Source organism: Patagioenas fasciata, chromosome 10 (genome assembly GCF_037038585.1).
Source record: "Patagioenas fasciata isolate bPatFas1 chromosome 10, bPatFas1.hap1, whole genome shotgun sequence".
Classification (NCBI taxonomy): Eukaryota; Metazoa; Chordata; class Aves; order Columbiformes; family Columbidae; genus Patagioenas; species Patagioenas fasciata.
Window position 1 is genome coordinate 17,884,899 of NC_092529.1, and position 20,610 is coordinate 17,905,508.

The window sequence follows — 20,610 nt, forward strand, 5'->3', positions numbered from 1 at the left end:
TATTTCCTTTTTCCCTGGCTTTCCCAAGCTATGTAACAGAAATAATGATAATTATCTTCCTTTTTAAGATGCTTTGATGTGTGTGATGAAAAAGTGCTCTGTCAGAGCTTAGATAAGGTGATGTTGTAAGCAACTTTCTCCTTATTTGACTTTGTTTTTCTTTCTACAATATCAATCTATGTGAGATGATATTTTGAAAATTGTCAGAATTTCTGCTAGAAACTCAGGTTTCTTTTAAATGACTTCAGGTCATTCAGGACTCCGTAAGGTCTGTGTCCTTTCATTCAGTCCCTCTGTGAATACCCTCTGCACAGGTAACCACTGGGCATACCCCTATGCAGCGACACTATCCCTGGCCACCATCGAACTGGTCAGACTCTTTATGATGACTCTCTTCACACACTTGGCTCGAGGGCAAGCCTCACACTTTGATCTGTGCTAATGACCTGAATTGTGCCACCAACCAGGGAAATGTATTTAGTTTGTGATTCAGATTTAGTTTTGGAGTAGCTGAAAGACAGACGCTGCCAGGGCTGAAACCAGGCTGGTTTTAGAGCAACCCAGTTGTGACAATATACACTTTTTACGAGACAAACATCCTTCAGATTTGCTGGAGTCTGTGCACAGCCTGCCTGCATTTGCATAGGTCTGAAACATAGTAAAATTCACGTCCATTGGCACGCTCCAGTCTAGACCACCTTCTGTTCTTGGCACACATAATAACTATTTTCACTGCATCCTTGTCAGCTTGTTCTTTCAGGAAATGCATTCTCTTTTCCATTAAGTCCATTTTGCATAAAGTAATTCTTGCATCAAGTAGTCTACAAGGCTTTCTTTATCCTTGACTGACCTTTCCTAGGTTAGTCTGGCTAATGCCTTGCCTATCAGCTCCATTACTCGCAATCCTGCACCATTCTGATTGAGGGCAATGCTTTCCAGGAAGCACAGATACAGCACTATGAGCAGCCACTTCACTCAACTAATATCGTGACAAGATCTACAGAGTGTCAAAATCTTCGGGTTTGATCTTAATAAGCAGCTGCCTGCATAGTGCTGTCCCAGTGCAACACTTCAGTTTTAAGTCAAATTCTCATCCCCTTATGTGGATGGGAACAGCAGAATCGGTGCCGGGACATGGGTCTGCAGCAGAGTGAGGACCTGCACACCTCCCTGTGCCAAAATGCCTTTATTCACACAGGGTTCTGAAAGTTTGATGGCATTATTCATACAAGAATCATCTGAATCCAGTCCTTAGAAAGTGCGTGCCAAATTTAAAGCTCGGTTGTTTTGATGAATTAACTGCAATCCTGATTGCTCCAAATAAAAACCACACAGATTTCTGCTTTCTGCCAAGAAGCAGCAGTAAGTTCATGCCACTGTAAGATCTAAAAGATCTTTTTGTCTAGCACCTTGTGTGACATAGCCTTGTGAATTTTATCCAGCTACTCATGTACTCAGCCCATTACTAGAACTACAATGAAGGGTTTATGTCTCAAACTAGCAATAGGAACTTCCAGAACATGTGCATTGTTTTGAAATAAAAAAATACAAAGACATCTAAAAGAATGTAAATTATATCACTGCTGAGAATTCAAAAAGCAAAGTGATGATTCCTTGCCTTTTATCTGCCCTGTTGTGTATTATTATATTTCTGAACTGTCAGAAAAGATGTTCATTTCAAGGCACCAAAATGTCTGAACTATTTAGGAATTGTCGCCTTGAATCAATTCTGGTTTCACATACTGCATCTCTACAGGCATTATTTCTTCCAAATCAATTCCATCTCTGAACTAATTGTTTAAAAGCCATGACTTCATTCCCATGTTAAGGGAATATCTGTGGCACTCCCCATTAAACCAAAAATATTTACAACAGGGCACACAATTTACACAATGGTATTGACAACAGTAGAAATTTCCAAATGTAGATCTTTTGCCTCGCACATATACAAAGCAGCTTTTTAAAGGCTGAAGGGCCTATGTTAGAAAAACAGACAGTAGCTACTTCAACAAGAGAAACAGACATCATTTATAATTCATGTAAGTATATTGAAGTTTTCCACTGCCATCCAAGAAAAATGGTTTCAAATCTATGGAGTGCAATAAGCCAATATTCTGTGTAGCAACTTCTATATATTTCACATAGATTTTACTCAGGAGATCATTTCTACACTGAGGTCTTCACATCTACAATGTGATACATTCAAAACTATCATTTTCTCTGCATATCTATCAGTGTTAATTTGTCAGTCTGTACCCCATGTTATTTTCACAAATGCTTTTGGAACACAGATTTGTTGAAGACATAGAAGATAGAGTTAAATGTAATCCAAGAGTAATCAGAAGCAAGAGGAATACTTATTTCAATATTACAACTTTTTCTTTTTTTTTTCATATCCAAAATAAAACCCAAAGAGAAATGAATGATACGTCTGCTCAGTCCCTCCTGCATTGATGGGCTGGTGAAAAACTGTTGCATATAATTCAGCTATTTCCTACAACCACACAACTTAAAAGCCCAACAAGAGTGCTGCTGAGCTGAGGAACATTCATTACAGTTCAGCCACAAATGGTTCAGTTCTACTCAAGGACAGACATAGTTTGTATTTGCCAGTATGAGAAATTTGCCTGCAACTAACCTATCCAAGACATCTTTGGATCACAAAAACAATTCCATTTGCAGCTCTTTCTCTTCATTTTCCAAAGCATGTAGTCTCTTAAATAATCCTCTGAAATTTTAAGACTGCATGTCTAATTTATAAAATCCAGTTTTACACTTTGTAAAAACTCCCAGAGAACTTGATTTCTAATACATTTTTCCTCGATCTCCTCAGCAGGCAGTAGTACTTAGTACAGCGCAGAAAAGGCTAGAGACTGTATAATGTATCACAAACAACTTTATTGGCTGTCATATACTTAAAACGGCTTTGTTCTGCACTTGATTAATTTGTGAAGCAGCTTATTTCAGATATTGAATCTGCTCATTCTGCATGATTATTAAAACTAAACAGAAGCAAGTATCCATTCTTACCTAAAAATAATGAATGCAGAAGAGGTAGACGCTTGGAACCCAAGGAGGTGACATTAATGTTCAACATCTCAAAAACAGCAGCATATCAAATTATTGATGCAAAGCATTTGACAACTGTCTTTAAGAGGCAGGGACACAGGCTGTCTAGACATGATCAGATATCAAAGTCTACGAGTTTTGCAATCTGATCATTTTGTTTCCCTTCTACTAAGGTAAAGAGGCGCCTGTCAATATTTGACAGGCTGCAGACACAATGATTATAACAACAATAAGAATAACTGCTCTCTGTAGTACTATTATCCTCTGAATAACTTTGTTGGAGGAACTCTATTGCAGTCTGTTTATTTGTTTGTTTGGTGGTTTGGTTGGTTTTTATCTCTGAGGGAGGTTAATGTCTGTATATTCTGTGACCCTTTGTTACAGCTCCCCTTAGACAGGGATTTAGATACAGATCCCAAATTGGTCTCGAACCACAGTAGAGAGACTAAGTGGAAACATCTGTAGAAGCTGAATTGGAATATATTCCACATCAGGCAAGTTGTTCTTTTTTGAACTGGATTTAGTGGATACAATCTGACTTAACCCTTCACATACACCAGAAAATTTCTGCAAGCTTCTCATCTCATAATTGTTTAACAGGCTGCAGGCACAATGGTTTTAACAATAACTGCTCTTTTTAGCAGCAGTCTATGATAATAGATTTTCAAGGGGTACACTATATATTTAACATATGCCAACAGCAATTTTGAGAATTGCTGTGTGCTTGTTTTATAATTCTAATTCAATATATCTGTCAATGTTGCTTTTCCCCCCTAGACTTCACAATTGTGCTTTTGTCAACAGAAAATGGCAATATTTTCCTCTAAGGGAAAATTCAAGGTCAGATGAAGGTTGAGATAGACAGAAAGCATGTGGTAGCAGAAACTATGATTAGGGCATTTGGTGTAGTCTTTTCATTGTACCAGATTGTGTGGGCAGCCCCTGCTAAAGTATACATAAGAACAAATTCCCAACTTGGTATTAGTGTTTGATTTGATTTAGACAATGATGCTGGTGGGTGAATACCTATGAGAAAAACAGGATAAGACAGATACTTAATGGGAGACTAAGTGGTTCAACGTGAAACGTCACCATTGTACTTTAAAGTATTAGAATGTGTTCTGATTCCTGAAACTGAAACTGTCAAAACCATACTTTGTAATTTTATTTTATATTGTCATCTCCAAACTTTCAAATGTCTCTGAAGTAATAACATCATATGGTGCTGTGTTATGACATTTAAGCCTCTGGGTTAGAATACCAAGTCTGCATCAAGTCATGCTGTCTCATACCCTGATGTTAAGTCACATGCACAGATTTTTGAAAGCAAAACTGTGCCCAACTGCTACTTATCATCACTAGCAACTGGATTTCTAACTCACACCTCTATGAAGACTGATCATCATACTAGTGAATCTATTTCCATATTGCAAAAATAATACTGTTGCCTGTTATCAATAGGACTTTAGAGAGCTGGTCAGTAACCATTGTTCATAGCTGTCAGTGCAAACTTCTAGCAGAAAATCATAAAATTAATAGGAATTGTCTTGTCATAGCTCACCTTTAAAAATGGTTTCCCATTTCTTGGCTTCAGAAGACTTTGGGGGTTAACATGAGAGTTCATGCTTTGATTTGCAAAATCAGTACCCTGTTGTGTTGAGCATTAGATGCACACACAGTACGAAAACATTCTTGTCCTTACAAAGTTAACTATGTAGATAGACCAGAAAACATCTTATTGTTCCATTTCAGAGCAAGGAAATCAAGGCCATTGTCTGAAAACTGCAGCAGAAGCAGGAAGTAAATCTACTTCTCCTAAATATGCACAAATCATCTTTCTTTTGCATGAAGTCAGTGAAGGAAAGACAGGGAAAAGCTGTGAAGACTGCAATTATTCAGGCAACTGGGTAGCATTGAGGATAAGGACTGGGTGCCTTGTAAGTAATCTCAGCATTCACGCTAAAGGCTGCTGCTCCAAGGGCTGCATCCTCTAAACCCCATGGATGGTTCTTGGATCAGAGCAGAAGTCTGTGGGAGATTTGAGGGATTTTCTTGAGGCTGAGTTGTGGAGGGGTTGCTGTTAGATGGAGATTTTTTTACCGAACCAGCCAGGAATTTCAAGTCTGGGAACAGGACCTGCTGTGGGAGAGAAGCAACTCCGAAATAACAAGGCCCCAACGTGGTGTAAATCAACGGACCCATTAGCAGTGAGACTCGGGCGCATGGACAGCCTGTGAACACGGACAATATTCAATCAGCTAATGCATGCTTGGAGCGTGGACGCGTGATCAGGAAATGACTGCATATATAAGGAGGCTTGTTTCTGTAATAAATGGCTTCGCTTGAATTCATATTGGATTGTGTGGAGTCCATGATTTTTCACCCTCGCAGAAGCCTGTTGCTTACAGTCTGAAATATGATGTGGTCAGCACTCCTGCACTGTTGGTGAACTGAATTCTTAAACCTCCATGGCTGTCATTTCATCTATACAGAGAATCCATACAGACATTTAGGTGCTTCAAGGTGCAATGGGCTGTGTCTGATTCATACCAGTAGTGAAACCCTGACTCGTCCACAGTTCCTGCATCATGGCCTGGTTCACACAGAAGCACAGATGTCAGATGTGCTCCAGGCCCTGGTGGGACTTAAGTTTGAAGGAATGAACTATATGAGTGATGGGAAGGTTCAGGGGACCAAATTGAAGCTAGTCCCAGGTAATAGCTCCGCTACGCAACGTACAGATGGAGGGGCCACAGCACCAGCTGCCTCAGTCCACTGCTCCACTCCCATTGTGCCAAATAACCCCCCTGATCTACATGACTACGATAACCCCAAGGTCTGTACAAATGTGTAAATTGGTGTGGGATGACAGACAAACTCTTGTGAATCTTGGCGTGTTTGTACATTCTATTAAGCTTCTGTTTGCACATCTAAATGCCCAAATGTTTTCAAATTATACCCTCCAAAGCACAGTGATGTTTGACCAGCCTTTAGGTAGCTGGGATTCCTACTCACACAAAGGCTGGCCGTGTCCATGCCCCATCTATTTCTCCCTTTCTTACTCCACAGTCTCAATTCACTGAGGATTTCTGATATGTCCTGAACTCTTGATCTGTATTATGAATAATGACAGATAAGCAGATAACATTACCAGGCTGCCCTACATCCATCTCCAGAATGTGGTGAACTTTTGCTTATGTCAGTAGAAACACTTAATGGAAAAAGAGACTTTTGTCCCCGCGAAAGTCTTCATCTATTAACCTCTTTTTGCTGAAAAATGCATGTCTAACCTTAAATGGGAGGGTTTATCATAAAGTTTACAAGACAAATGAGTCATTATTTTGAAAGTTAGTTAATAGTGTTGCACACAACTGACCAGAAATGTCAATTACTAGGGAGAAGGGGCACAGGATACTTTATGAAATTGCAGCCATTGCTCAGGGGCACTTTTGTTTGAGTCTTTCTGACAACATCTACAGTGCCCTAATTGAACTGCGCAAGCACAGAGGAATTGCTTCTTGTTACTGCAAAATAGCTAGCAGAATTACAAAAATGGCGTATCAGAAAAATGCAGTGTATTTTCAAGCTTTTGAAATGTCACACTCCTGGGCACCAATTTATCTGAGTTACATTGCAACATTACAAATAGCCAGCAAGTCTTACAGAGCCATTTTTCACAATAAAAATACTTTCCTAACTGCTATTTTAGTTCAGTAATGATTGTACAGATCTGTTTATTATGCATTTATATTTTTCCCTAAATAATACCTTACTGTTGGCAACGTACTGAAACAGTGAAAACTGTGTAATTTTAAAGGAGCCAACCACTTGCTTCAGTGTAAAAATATTTTTGGCTTCAGGGAAAAAAAAAAAAAAAAGGAGAGAACAAAGAAAAAAATAAGAAAGAAAACAAAAAAACCCTTCAGCTTTTTTTCTAATCTAATATTGCTTCCACTTCTCTCTGTTGTCTTCAGGATAATGGCCATTAAGATCATCGTGAAAAGATTACATTGATTGCAGTGTGCCAGAGAAGCTATATTAAAGGTCAATAAGGAAAAGTGGTATATCTCTCTGCTGGAGCTATGATTCAGCCTCTTGAGACCACTTCTTAAGATATTTCCATTGTTTCCTGTTGTATGTAGAAGCACAGATAAGCTGCCACTTTTAGAAAAGCACAGATGAAAACACAGGGAATCCAGCTTCTAAATGCTTTAATGCACCTGGGTTGTACAAGTTACACAGCATCAAAGAAACTATTAGGCATGGAAGTCCCAGTTCTTGAAGACTTCCTTCATTAGCCCTAAGACAGCTGTTGTTGCTGATAAATGTCCTGCACCTGGCTAGGTTAGCTGACTGTAAGGGCTAAACTTGGGATTCCTAGCTCAAATGCATATGCTGTACTGCTAGGGCAAAAATACGATGCTATATATTGGCTAATCCTCAGCTCTCTGTGGCTGATGCATCTCTTGGAGGCATGAAGCAGCGTATCTCACGAAATGCACGCATGTGAATTTGACCAATAAATTTATGTTCCCTGTGGTACCAGAGAGTGCAACAGTGAATTAATTCCAGCCAAGAATGATATTGAACCATTTACACCTACGCACCTAGAGTATCATTTGCTCTTGCATTTGTCCTGGAGTTATTGAGTAACAATTAATAATAGTAAATTAACATGCAGTTGGCAACAGCTAACTAATTAATTGTCTTAACAAATTGTCTGTGTGCCCCTCCTACTATCAAGAAAACTGCAACTCTAGAAGGTCAGGACTTGATTTCAATGGAACCTCTGCCATTCCAACTTTATCCTTTAATATCTAACTTCATTCTTTAATATATGTGCACGCCTCACACAGGTACTTATAGACAGAGCTGGCTGATTCTAATACACTACAAACAGTATATCTCTCTACAAATGTGTTTAAAGTTGTACTTTCCTTTACTCACTGAAACAAGAAGTCAGTTCCTAATTCTTGCTTAAGAAGTTCCAACTCAATCAAGGGATGGGATGAATTTCACATATTGTTTTCCTCAGACACACAGCGGAACCTGCTTTTGTACCAGCTCAGCTCAGCATAAGCATCTACTTCAGGTGCCTATGGTACAGTAATCCTACGTAGCTTCTGAAGTCCCTAGAAAAAATTCTGTATCTCCAGATAGTGGCTTAGTCTACGTCTGATCTGAATCATATCTGAAAAGTTAGCACCCCTTCATCATCTACAGAAGGAACCCAAAGGGAAACAATAAGCTAAACTCCACTGAGAGGGAATACTCATCCACTATGTCTACAAGCCAAATTTCTCTTACAAAGGGAGATTTGGGAAATCTCTCCCTTATGGTTCTAAGTGCCAATAACTTTCTAACAGAAAGAGTTGTTAAAGGAACGGCTCTGCCACTTGAAAAAATGGTTGTTTTTCAAAGAATTAATCACTACCAGCTTGCAAGACAGTGAGAGCAATGGAAAATAGTTGGTGTGTTTCATATAACAGCAAATGGAAATGTTTTAGGACTCTTCAGCCTCCCCCTCTGATGTCATGCAGAGGTGAGCAGAGACTAAACATAAGTATTTTTTACACTGTAATAAAAACGGTTAAAGTACTAATAACTATTGTTCATCCTGTTGGCAAGATTTTAGTATAGCACCCTTTGCCTTTGACTTTTAGAAACATGATACTACAACCTGGAGAAAACATTTGTACTTTATATGGACATAAAGCAATCCCATGTATACATTCAAAACATGTCTTAGCACAGACTACTGCACTTGCTGTGGATGTCTATAAACTGGACTCTAAAATTAACTCTGGGAAGCTTCGAGATTAATTAGCAAATAAAACATGTGGAATGCAGTTCAGCCCACAGTTTCATATGTGAATAACATCCTCAGAATAATTCTATTTGTGCTTTTAAACTATATTTTAAGAATGGCTTGAGGAATTACAGTTGTTGCTACAGAGAAACAGTGAGCTCAAGAGAAATCTTAGGATGAGCAAAAGCAGGCTAGAAACGACAAAAACAGAACAGTGGCTATTTTGAAGGGAAATATACATGTGACTTCTACCAGAAGTTATTTGTTTTCTAACAAATCTTCCCAAACTAACTTTGTATTTGTGACCGTTTTGCAAAGGACATATATCTCTGTGTACCAGGAGGGAAGCAGCTGGAGTAAGGATTGGGTGAGGAACACGCAGAGAAGCACTGACCTGCATGATCGTCTCATGGCTTTGAGCTTCAGAGCAGAAAATTTAGATTATTCAGAAGGATGGTGAGGCTGGTATTCAACAGACACCAGCCTATTCACACTCGGGAAGCTGACACTTGGGACAGTCAACAGGTCTTGTTTTCGGTGTCTGCTCATCTCTAGGGACAGAGGCTCTTCCCGGAGCAGTAGTACCATGACTTTACTTAAGTGATCATCTGACCCACAGGAAAAGCCATTTGAACAACTCTGTGCTACTGAAAAAGCCCAAAAGGAATTGCTTACAGTTACTTGCCCTTTCAACTAATCCTGCCAGGAGAACTGATGCTTAACACCCAGTGATTTTGATCTCTTTGATCATAGAAGACAGGGAAAAACGTCCTATCCTAAACCAAAAGCCCAGCCTACAAAAGCAGATTCCTAAAGAAGGACAGGCAGCATAAGGGCACCTTGAAAAAACCCTTCCTTGGGATAAACAGACGAAGTTTAAACAGTGCAATTCCCTGTGCCAGTTAAATCAGTGTCAACCAAACTTCTAACCCATCTTCTACATAGCATACTTCCAAGTAAGAATGTTACAGAATATCAGAGGCTTTCTTTGGTTCTTTTTTCCTTTTCAACACAAATTTGAACTTCTTTGTTTTCATGCAACTCCCAAAATCTCAAGGATGAGCTACGGAAATAAGCCATGATAGGGACAGTATACTTTACCTACCATCTGATGGGAAAGACATTGTTATTTGTTTTATTAAACAGTGCATAATTAAAAGTCAATATGCAAGAATGTAATAGAATCTGTGTAACTAATCAATTTTTTGTCAATGACAATATCTAATTTACATGAAATCAGTAATAAAATGTTTGTTTTCAACATTATCTACAAAATTATTTGTACATTATGAAAATAAATCCATATGGCTTTGGGTCAGATAAACATCTATAGGCAAAGTTCATGGGAAGGTGATTCAGCCTAGGCGCCGAACCGAGAAGTGCTATTCAGGGAAGACAAATTATAGTTTACTTCTTCAGGTCTCTAGCACATTGTGCAGAAATGAGTTTAGTTCCTTTGAGAATATCTGTCATATCCAAGCAGGGAAGAATACCTTAATAGGCTGTGCCCATTTCATAATGCATACAAGATAGATGTCTCCAGAGGAGGTAGAAGAGTCATCTTACATTTAAAAGTTTCTCAGCACAAGCTTGTTAAGAAAGTTGGCAATCAATTACAGAAACTAATCAACTCAATGAATTACTAGTGTTTGTTAGTAAAGCACCACTGGTGTAACATGATTTAATTAATTCTAACAGTATACATGCTACACCACACCCTAGTCTTAATTTGCTCTAGCAAGTACAGCAGCCAGTTTTTTCAAGTCTGACTTGAGTCCATGAGTGGCAACTACCCAAATCAAAGGAAACAGACCCAGTAATCCTAAGGATTTTACTTCCGAAGGAATTTAAAAGGAAATGGTACATATTAGTGTAGTGCTTGACAGGAGCACCGTATTAGAATAACAAAGGGAATCTGCAGATTGAAATGGGATACTTCCAAACAGTTCTTTGAAATGCCTGAAAACATTTCCAAAAGGCTTTGTTTATGCCAAGAAAAGCAGTCTTTCGTCCATTGTTGCTCAAGGTGCCAGGCATGGTACCAGCTCACAGAGACAGGGCATGAAGCCAAACACAACCAGCTCCCGTGTGGACTGGAAACAAGCTAAAAAGCCAAGCCTGATTTACAGAGCTCAGACTGAGATCTTGATCTGAACCTTTCCACTCCCTGGGTCAGTCTGAAATTAGACTCCTTGCTCCAGACCTCTCCTGAGCTTGTCTTGGCTGAATGAAGTCTTTTGTTGTTGTTCTTCTGAGCAGAAATGAGGGGGTGATTTGACATGCAAACAGCACAGCTCTGCAGCAGGAAGCACATGAAAGATAAGAGACACACTGCTGTCAAGTAAGCACCAGAATTTGTTTGCATTTTGAGCAAGGACATAGCTACTGAGTGTGCAGTGCTACAGCACTGGGCTAATGGACCAGATCTCCAGGGAATGGGCTACAGAGATAGGAGAAACCATAGGGAATGAGTAGGCAGAAGGACCCCCTTCGATTGCATGATTCCTCCACATTCCTATTTATTAGGCTGTGGGACTGATAAGCTGATACTACAGCAGTGTTAACCTGCCATAACAATACTTAGAGCCTGAATCACTTTCCAGACCTGCCCCAGTTGTCCCTAAGAGACAATGAAATGGAAGTGTGCCAGCGCACTCAGGACTGCAAGTGTTTAAATTCTGTATCACAAATACCCTAACCCTACCTACTCTAGAAAAACAGTTTCCACTGGGACCATAGGTGGGCAGGATCTATTTCAGAGACATGTTGAATCCACACATACCTGATCTGTGAACCCCTGCTGCCTGGGGCTGAGGCATAAGCAAGGGGAGAGAGACAGAGAGACTAAAAAAGAGATGCCTGATTGCCTACATGTAGAGCAGTGGCAAAGCACTGGCCTCAGTGCCTGTCCCCACTCTTTAGCCTCCTGTATACCCTACAGAAGTCTACAGTGAATTGCAGTAAACTGCTCAGATCCTCTGTCCACCTTTCCTCATCCCCCCGCTGCCTGCAGTTACACCGCCCCTTGCAAAGACTTCGAAAACCTTCCAGTCACGATACGAGAAGAAGAAAATTATTACTTCCCCAGCACATGCTGGTTCCCTCTGTGGGCGGTGCATATCTGTGCTCTCATTAAAGTTACAGGAGAAATTTCACCTCGCTGAAGCGATCAGCTGTTTGGCACTGGATTTCAACCTCTACAAATGGCCTTTGAAAGCACGGGTTAATATTTCAGCATCCCCAAACTAGTAGAACCAGGAGTTTCTAGTTTGGAGGAGATTATCTCACAGATGGATTAAGAGGTGCTAGTAATACCCCCCAGTAACTAGGACATCTTAGGAAAGTACGCTCCGCAATATTTGAACAAGAGCCTCCGTCCACATACGTGGTGGCTGCCTGTAGCCTATTGCCTACAAAGTGTCTTTGCAAGACTTGCAAAAGCTCAGAGACAGGACCCTCACCACCTCCGCATCAGCAGGGAGCCCGCTACTGTGTCTGGCATGTCCCCTGCTCACGCAGGACATCTGCCCCGTTGCACACTGACTTGGGGCACACATCCCAGGAAAGGCAGCAAAACCTCACAGCAGCCTCTGACTGCAAGGGCCCCAGCTGCCCCGCAGGCTGCAGCCCCACAACGCCTGTGACGGCCCTGAGAGAAGACTCATCTTAACACCATGATCTATATTATTATTATATTAACACCATGAACTATATTATTATTCTCCCGTTGTATACAGCTGCCCATACAGCAACATTTGGAGAAAAATACTTTGACATAATTTTTTACAATCTGAGCTTCTTTCAAAGTTGAACTTCTGTCTTAAAGTCCTGTAAGGTGACCATTTTCCTACTCCATGTGTTTTGGTGACGCCAGACATTTTAAAACACTGGGAAACATGGTGAATTTTTATGGAACAATCTTCTTATCTGCAAGCACTCAACTACTTGAACAAAAATTTATTTTTCAAGTGCATGCAGTGGTGATTTGGCATCTTTATGTTAAAATTAACTAATTTTATGTTGTTACCTTCTGGCTGCTGCTCATGAGAATTTAGAGTTTGCAGTTACAGCCCATTATAAAAGGGTAGGGCTGCAAGAGGGTGTTAACAGCCCATTTAGGATATAAAGCATCATGCAGTACACAGATTTAAATTCAGGTGCAGTATAAGGTCAGCCTTGAATTGTATGTGTAATATGTTTGTCAGGCACCTTGTGTGTAAAACTGACAGCTCTAACCTAGTTGCCACAGGCTGTTTTATACAGTTGGGAATATTATGTCTCTTTGACTTCGGTGATGTACACTTGAAAAGAAAATTGTTTCATTTGAGGAAACTCGGAAAGCCAAAGCTTATTGCGGTAATGAAATACAACATAAACTTTCTAGTTAAAAAGGTGATTTGGAATTAATTAACATCAGCTCATGCCACAATTACATGCAATACATACACAATAACAATAATAATAAAAGAATAATGAAGCTCACATAATCCAGTTTTCTTTTTGCATAAATTTGGCACATGTAAAATCTGGCTTTGCTCTGCCACACTGGAAACGTGAGCTGAATGCCTTGAGCACTCCAGATTCCAGTGAGCGCTTGGTGCGTGGCTCCAAGAGCAGTGCCCAGAGCCAGCAATCCTCACATCTCTCTGCTTCTTGGAGTATTTGAACCCCACATTTTCTGCATGATCCTGAAGCACACACTGCCCCAGGGTAAGGGGCTAAGTTCCTGCTGCTGACTTTAAGACGCAAGTTATTTTTTTCCCCTCTCCACCATCTTGTGAGAAGCTGTGGCCCTACCTAATCCCAGCTGACTTGGAAATAAGTTACTTTTGTTGTCCCTGTTTTACATTGTCTGCTCTTACAAGGATAGAATAATCCAGTCATTGAGTGAAACATGAGCAGCCCATGGCAGAGACAGTGCTCTAGTGCGAATCATTTGAATTTAAACGCCAGACCTGTTCTCACCTACAGCAATCCTGTCTTTCAGAAACAAAAGGATAGTGGAAAGAGTAGCACAGAAGCAGCATGTTGATGAAGAAACTGAGGCACACAGTAGCACTGTAGCTTGACAAAGTCATATAATGGATTTGGGACAGAAATATTTCCCAATCTACCACCTCAGCAGAAAGTCCACATGCAACCACCTGAGCACAATGGAGGAGGGAACATTGTACAACTGCAGAACTGACAAAGGCATATGCTCTGAAAAGATGAGGACAGACCAGTATTAGGATCCTGTCTCTTCATTATGCCCTACAGCTTTCTTCCAGAAAACAACAGTGCTCCTTCCAAGCAGTTCTCCCTCACTTTCTTACTAGAAATGGACAATGATTTATCAGGCCATTGCACACTGATATAAAAAGTCCTGCTCTTCGCAGGGCAGTTTGAAGATATCAAAGTTTTTTATGGGTGCTCTTGGGAATTAGATTCGCAACTGGTGTAAAACAACACTCAGTAACGTCAAATGGAGATACGTCAATTTACATGGCCTGTAGACTTTGCAGCTTTATTTCTTATATAAGTGTTCTCAATATCTTTCAGTCACCTTCTAAAAGGTACAATTCAGATCGACTATTTATCATCCTTCTATATTTCTTATCTTCACTTTAAATTGGAAAAGAAAATAACAAGCTGTCTGCAGAGTAATCAATTGCTATAGTAAACATTAATATACAATGCAGTACTTATCTCTGTTCTCTTTAATTAAATCTGTGGTGTACACTGTCAATTGTCTATGCAGAGTAAGTGTTCTTCACACCAATCAGAAACTTAACTCCACTAATTAACTCTTTGTTTTTTAGAACAAATTAAGAAAGAGGCTAAATTAGCCTGATTTTCCTCAGGCGGTTTTCTCATTTCCCACGTCATTGCAAAACAGTCATCTTGTGCCTCAGCATCTCTGATGTTCACAGTGTGTTAACTGCTCTGAACCAGCCAACTTCAGCATCCTGTTGTAAAGATGAAAAAAATACTTAATACTATCTAAGAAAATACACTTTGATGGGCCTGAATACATGGTTTTTTAAGGTGGGAGGATGACACAGAGGCACTATGTACCACTAGTCAAGGTCAAAAGAATGAAGAAGATGCTCATTAAATAGACATGAGACTGATGATTTCAAACATTGAGATGAACAAATATTTGGATCCGAATTGTAAATGTCTACATAAACAGCTATTGGTGCTAAAATTATAGGTCATTTGTTCAGTTTGTCCAAATCACTGAAAGGTCCTTCTACATCTGAAAAAATGGTCAGGCTTATGCCAGCAAAGTATCTTGTCTTACAGTCTGAAGAGGAAGGCAGTACGCTGCCTTGGGAATGTCGCCAGGAAAAATGTAGCCAAAGGCAAGTTCTCCTACCATTGAGAAAGCACCTGGAAAGGAATCTTAACTGAAAGCTCCTGCTATTAAACCCAAACATTGCTTGGAACCGAGATGCCCACACAGCAGTACGCAACAACTCTCTTCTGCGAAGTCGTTCTGCTCCAGTTCAGAGAGGTGCTCAGCAATATAGCCCAGAAGCTGCACTGAAATCCATGTAAACTAAAGATGCCTCCAGCTATAGGTTTAGTAGCCCACTCTGCCCTCAGATATGTGCAGACTTTGGTTCAATATTAAACTTGAAGCACAGTTTCTGAGCTCATGGTTTCCAAATGCTGTGCTAGACCCTGAATAACCCAAAATCGGGCCATTAAAAGCAGTGACAACACAGAACTGATCGTAAAATATTGCCCAAATTTTTGTCAATGTCCTCCCATGTAACACTTACAACAGTTCAGTCACTCTACAGTTGGTGTATATTTTTGGTACAGAGACATGGAAAACATTGTGCCGTTTCACAGTTCTGTGGCAGGGCTCATGGCCACTGATCTCATTTCACTGCATCACAACAAGGCATCTGTAATATCACAGCACAACCTACAACTGAGCTGGATTTAGCGCAGCCACCACACTGCTGGTACAACCCTGTCATTTCAATTCCTTACGCTTTTTTCACCAGCAAAGTCTCCTCTCCCTTGTCTAATAATGTTGGCTAATAACCAATAACAGTCTCAACATTGGAAAATCTACAGAAAGAGAAAGGAATCAGCTAGAATGATGAAACAGAAGTTCATACTCCTGATCCAACCCCAAGTTGAGGGAATGGGACAAGAAGGGTGTAAAAGGATCTTTTGATTTATAATCTAAAGGAAATAAGGAAGACAATCTTCATAGTGACGTTACTTAAAAATTACACCAGTGTGACCCAAAGTTTTAGGGTGATAAAACCAGAATGAACCAAAGGGTGAAAACTTCTTCAGTTCAAGTGGTCACAGCTCAACAGAATTGACATTTGGAATTTTTTAGGGTTTACAAGAACATACTTCCCATAGAGAACAACAACTTTCATTAAATAAATAAATGAATGTGAACCATTAGAAATATAGGTTTTGATAGGAAACTTTCAATTTACTTAAACATAAATGAATTATTGTGTGCTTAAGAATTAGCCCCAATGGGTTTGCTGGGATATTAAAAAAACTAACGGTAAATCCACACAGTACACCAGGAGTCCCTGCACATCTACTTTCCATACCAAGTTCCACTGGTACTTTTATTTGTGCAAAACCATCATGTATTCCTGGAGTAGTGCCCATGAGGAAAAAAGATACCATAACTGATCAGCACAATGGACAATACAGTGGAACTTCTTTGGAAAGGTTTTGTATATCGAAAATCTCTTTCATTAAGCAGCTCTGTGACCTGGCTTCTCTTTTTCTCCTCTTACTATGAAATTTCCAAGGAGAAAGAAAAAGTTCAGTGCTGTGGAAACCACACAGATGAAGGAGTTTGCAGAAGGCTGTGCCAGGTGTGTGCACCAAATTGCATTTCCAAGCAATCTGCTTGACCAGTAATGGAATGAAGCAGGGAATACAATCCTACACTATCTTTTCTTCAAGGACCTCATTGTGCTATAGAAGCAATAATTAATTAAACCTCATAACACCTGGAAGAGGCAGGTAAAAGATCTGGGACTACTTTACCTGTGAGCCACGGCAGCTGTTTAACAGTAGATTGCAACAGTACACATCTGAGAAGGAAAGAGAAAGCAAAGAATTAGCATGTCCAACAAAATACTGAAGACAATTTAATTCAGACTCATCCTTTTTTCTTACAAAAACTCTACTATTCATAGGTACTTAGGGTCTCTATTTTATTGCCCACCAGCTCCTCCAGAAGGCAATGCTGACTGTACTACTTGCAGCAGAGCTCCTGCACCAGTGCCCAGACAGGAATTGCTGATCTTGAAATCAATTGGCCTGCACTTGGGAGAGCGTGTACTGCACCTGGTGATTTTTTCAGTTTCTCATCTCAGCTACAGCACCTCTTTTCAGTGCAAGAACACTAGTTTTGCGCAATGGAAGTGGTGATTAGTATCTGCCTGTTCAGACTGTAACTTGATTATTGTCCAAATAACCTTTACATAGATTTACTTGAGTAGCTATGATTTTGCAATCATCTGAAAAAAATATAAGCAAAACTAGGTTTCTTTATGAAAATTCAGACTATTCTTACACTATTCATTCTTTGCGATGTAAGGTGAAAAACGATACAATCTCTTTCATAAAAAACATATTTAATTGTAAACTCTATTGCATACATAAAAATACGTTCTCCAGCTGCCAAAATTATTCTCCAATAATGCTAAATAATATTCCTTGTCATTTTTACTTAGACAGCATATTAAACTAATAAATTTGTTGATGAAATACTGCATAATGAAAAAGGAAATATGTTTATGTTTCTAATAACTTCCATGCTTTTTAATCAGTTCAATGTGAATTCAATACAGCCAATCTTCTCTTGGTACTACTTCCCTTATTGAAATCAATCCTTCAAAAGAAGGCAATAAAAAAAAGAGAATAGAATGTAAGTGTCTGAGTTACAATCAATGGAAATAATTCCATAGTCCTCTCCCATTTGTGGGAAACAAGCTGACTGGGGGCTCTGCCTTCACACTTGTGCAACGGTAAAAGTTCTCTCCTGAGCAAAACACTCAGAAGTGACGCACCTTTGGTGCCCACGTGTGCAATTCACACTCTGGCCAACTACCAAATCTGTGTCTTCTGCTTTTCGCATAATGATCTACAAAACTTTCTTCTGAGTTTGAAAAGCAGTACAGAGTGGCTGCTTAAAGCACTTCTGACGATCTCTTCGTCACCCATGGTAGTGTCATAAGTAAATGCAAAATTCTTATCTAAGTTCATAAACAAAACACTACAAATTCTAGAACTTTTGTGACTTAATAAGAAACTATATAAAACAGTGTCATACACCATACAGAAGAACTAAACAACTTTCACAGTTCCCTATTGTTAGAAAAACCAGTCAATTTTTGGTAAATTGCTATGACAACGATGTACTACAGTTTTCAACGACCAAACAGCAGCAGATGCACTGAGTGAACTGCAGGACTCAGCGTAATGACTGTTGAACCACGAGTGCTGAGAGGTTTGCTGCCAAACTTTGTGCCTGTCCCATTACATCCCCTTTCTTTTTACAGAACGATTTACACTGAGCCACAACTATTATTATAATGATAATCCTGCAACACAGCAAGGAAACTAAAATGCTAATTCTCTGTGGGATACTATCAAACACTGTGACTGAACCTTTAAACATGCAATGGGAACAAATTCTCTGGGACAATATGACTGTTTAGATTGCCATAGGACTAATTATGGGGGCTCTTGACATTGTCCGTGCAGATAGCCAGTTTCATACTCTACCACTTAATTCAAGACCTGAGAATGATAGAGAGAAATGTTATTAAATCTGTGGGCCAAATATTATATGACACAATTCCAGGTTCAGGATCTTGTCCTTTTGGTACAGGACTTTGTTGTTTTCGAAATATCCTGTTTGATGGTTTATTTTTAAATGTCCTCAAAGTGAAAAAAATGCACGCATAGGAATTTTAAAAGCAAGTGTTACCTAAAGAAAGTGTTTTACCTTGTGATAAACTATTCTGTCAAAACTATAACTGAACTTCATAATTCTTCATTCCTGTGAAGAATATCATATTCTGGATCTCTCTCAGATAGTATTTTAAATTTTTTTATTTTACAAGGAGAGCAGAGTTAGCATTTGTTTTCTACATGAGAAATCTGCCTTCTCTCCCTCTTCTCAGTGCCTGGATCTCAAACAGCATTTGGTAGTTCACATCATCAGTTTGTCCTATGCCATTTTCACCAGGAAAAGGACATTAGCTGTTCCTTGCACTGAAGAAAATGTGTCTGTTCTTCACAGTAATTAAGAAAACCAAAAGTATCAAATGGGCGAGATGTATCATGACGTTCATAGTTCAAATAGGATAATCAGAGGAGTAACGAGTAGGATCTGCAAAGCTCTGGAGCTGTAGGCTACTAAGTGTAAGCCAGTGTGCTCTTGCGTGCTTATTTTGCTAACCAAGGATGGGGTATAGCAGAACAGTATTGATTCTCCTTTGACTCTTCCTTCCTCCCTTATTGTCTCAGTCTGTTTCAAACATAGAAGGTAAAAAATAATTCCTTCTCCCTTTCTGAAGCCAACACCAAAAATCCTGTGAGTTTCCTTGTAAACTGGCCACACTCCTTTCTTTCCCAGTGCAATGCCACCTTCTCCACTTGACAGAACAATAAATAAACAATTTCTGAAAAATAGTATTAAAGTATTATTCAAAAACCACTCCTGCTTCCTCTCCAGTATACCATCAGGAAAGGGCATTTATGGTCTTTCTTCTTCTTCTCCTTCCATGGAGTCCTGAATTTGTTCTCTTCTTGTTTCCTTCAAATCCATTAGCAAGTCAAGAGTCAGCCATGCTGGTATGTTCATCTATGATTTGCTACTTGAAAGCATCTGAAGCCCAGAATAAAAGCCCTGAATCAAAGGTGCTTGGCTGAAGTTATTTGGCTGGGAAATAAGCCATCTTTGTTGGGAAACATTTCCTATCATAATGGAAAGATAGTGAACAAAACCTCGATCCCTAGCAGTAATCACTATCAGAAAAGAGCAAAAAACCACCATAAAGATAGGAAGAAACTTCCATGCACTGAATGCCCTGGCACAGAAACATTCAGCTGCTGCTATGTTTAGGTGCTGTTTTCAATACCTTTTTTTCAGGTAGACTGCAGCAAGCCTGGCAAAACAGTTGTCAGGAGTGGGGGCACAAAAATACCCAAGCAGAAACACAGGTGTCTGTGCTATATTTGGTTCACGTGATTAGCAATGATACTTGCCTGAAATATCACCTATAATAAAGGTAGTATCCATGAAAGAGATTCTCTTCAGAATTCCTGCTTACTGATTAGTATTCAGGTTTTTTAATGCATTGCAGCCATTTCTGACATTTGTACCCTCTGAAAGTTACAGCTGCACTCACAATCTTCACTTGAAGGCATCTTTACCACTGAGAGTTTTTCTAAGAAATGGCAACTTCTCCCCTCATCCTGAAGTGTGATTTTTGAGTGGAGTGCAGTTAAGACGATTTCGGCTGAAGGAGTGTCTTTTAGAGGTAGGCTCTTACATCTTTTACACTGAGTTCTTAATTTCTTTTTGTGATAGCAAAAGCCTGAGTCTATTTATTCAATTACCATGTGTTTGAGCCTACAGGCTTTGCATGCTTCTGACTAGCTAAAATAACTCACTTCACTGCTGAAATCTAATTGAGAGAGTTCTGTGCAGTCCCATTATGAATTATTCTGTGTTATGC

The 20,610-nt window shown here is 39.5% G+C and overlaps 1 long non-coding RNA gene across 1 annotated transcript in view; it reads right to left on the reverse strand.

Annotated features, from left to right (window-relative positions):
* Positions 1 to 20,610, reverse strand: part of LOC139828738 (uncharacterized) — a 41,817-nt gene that overhangs the window by 15,504 nt on the left and 5,703 nt on the right. Inside the window, exon 2 of the long non-coding RNA XR_011740631.1 lies at positions 16,904 to 16,950. This is a non-coding gene — a long non-coding RNA (uncharacterized lncRNA). The remainder of the gene's footprint in view (positions 1 to 16,903; positions 16,951 to 20,610) is intronic.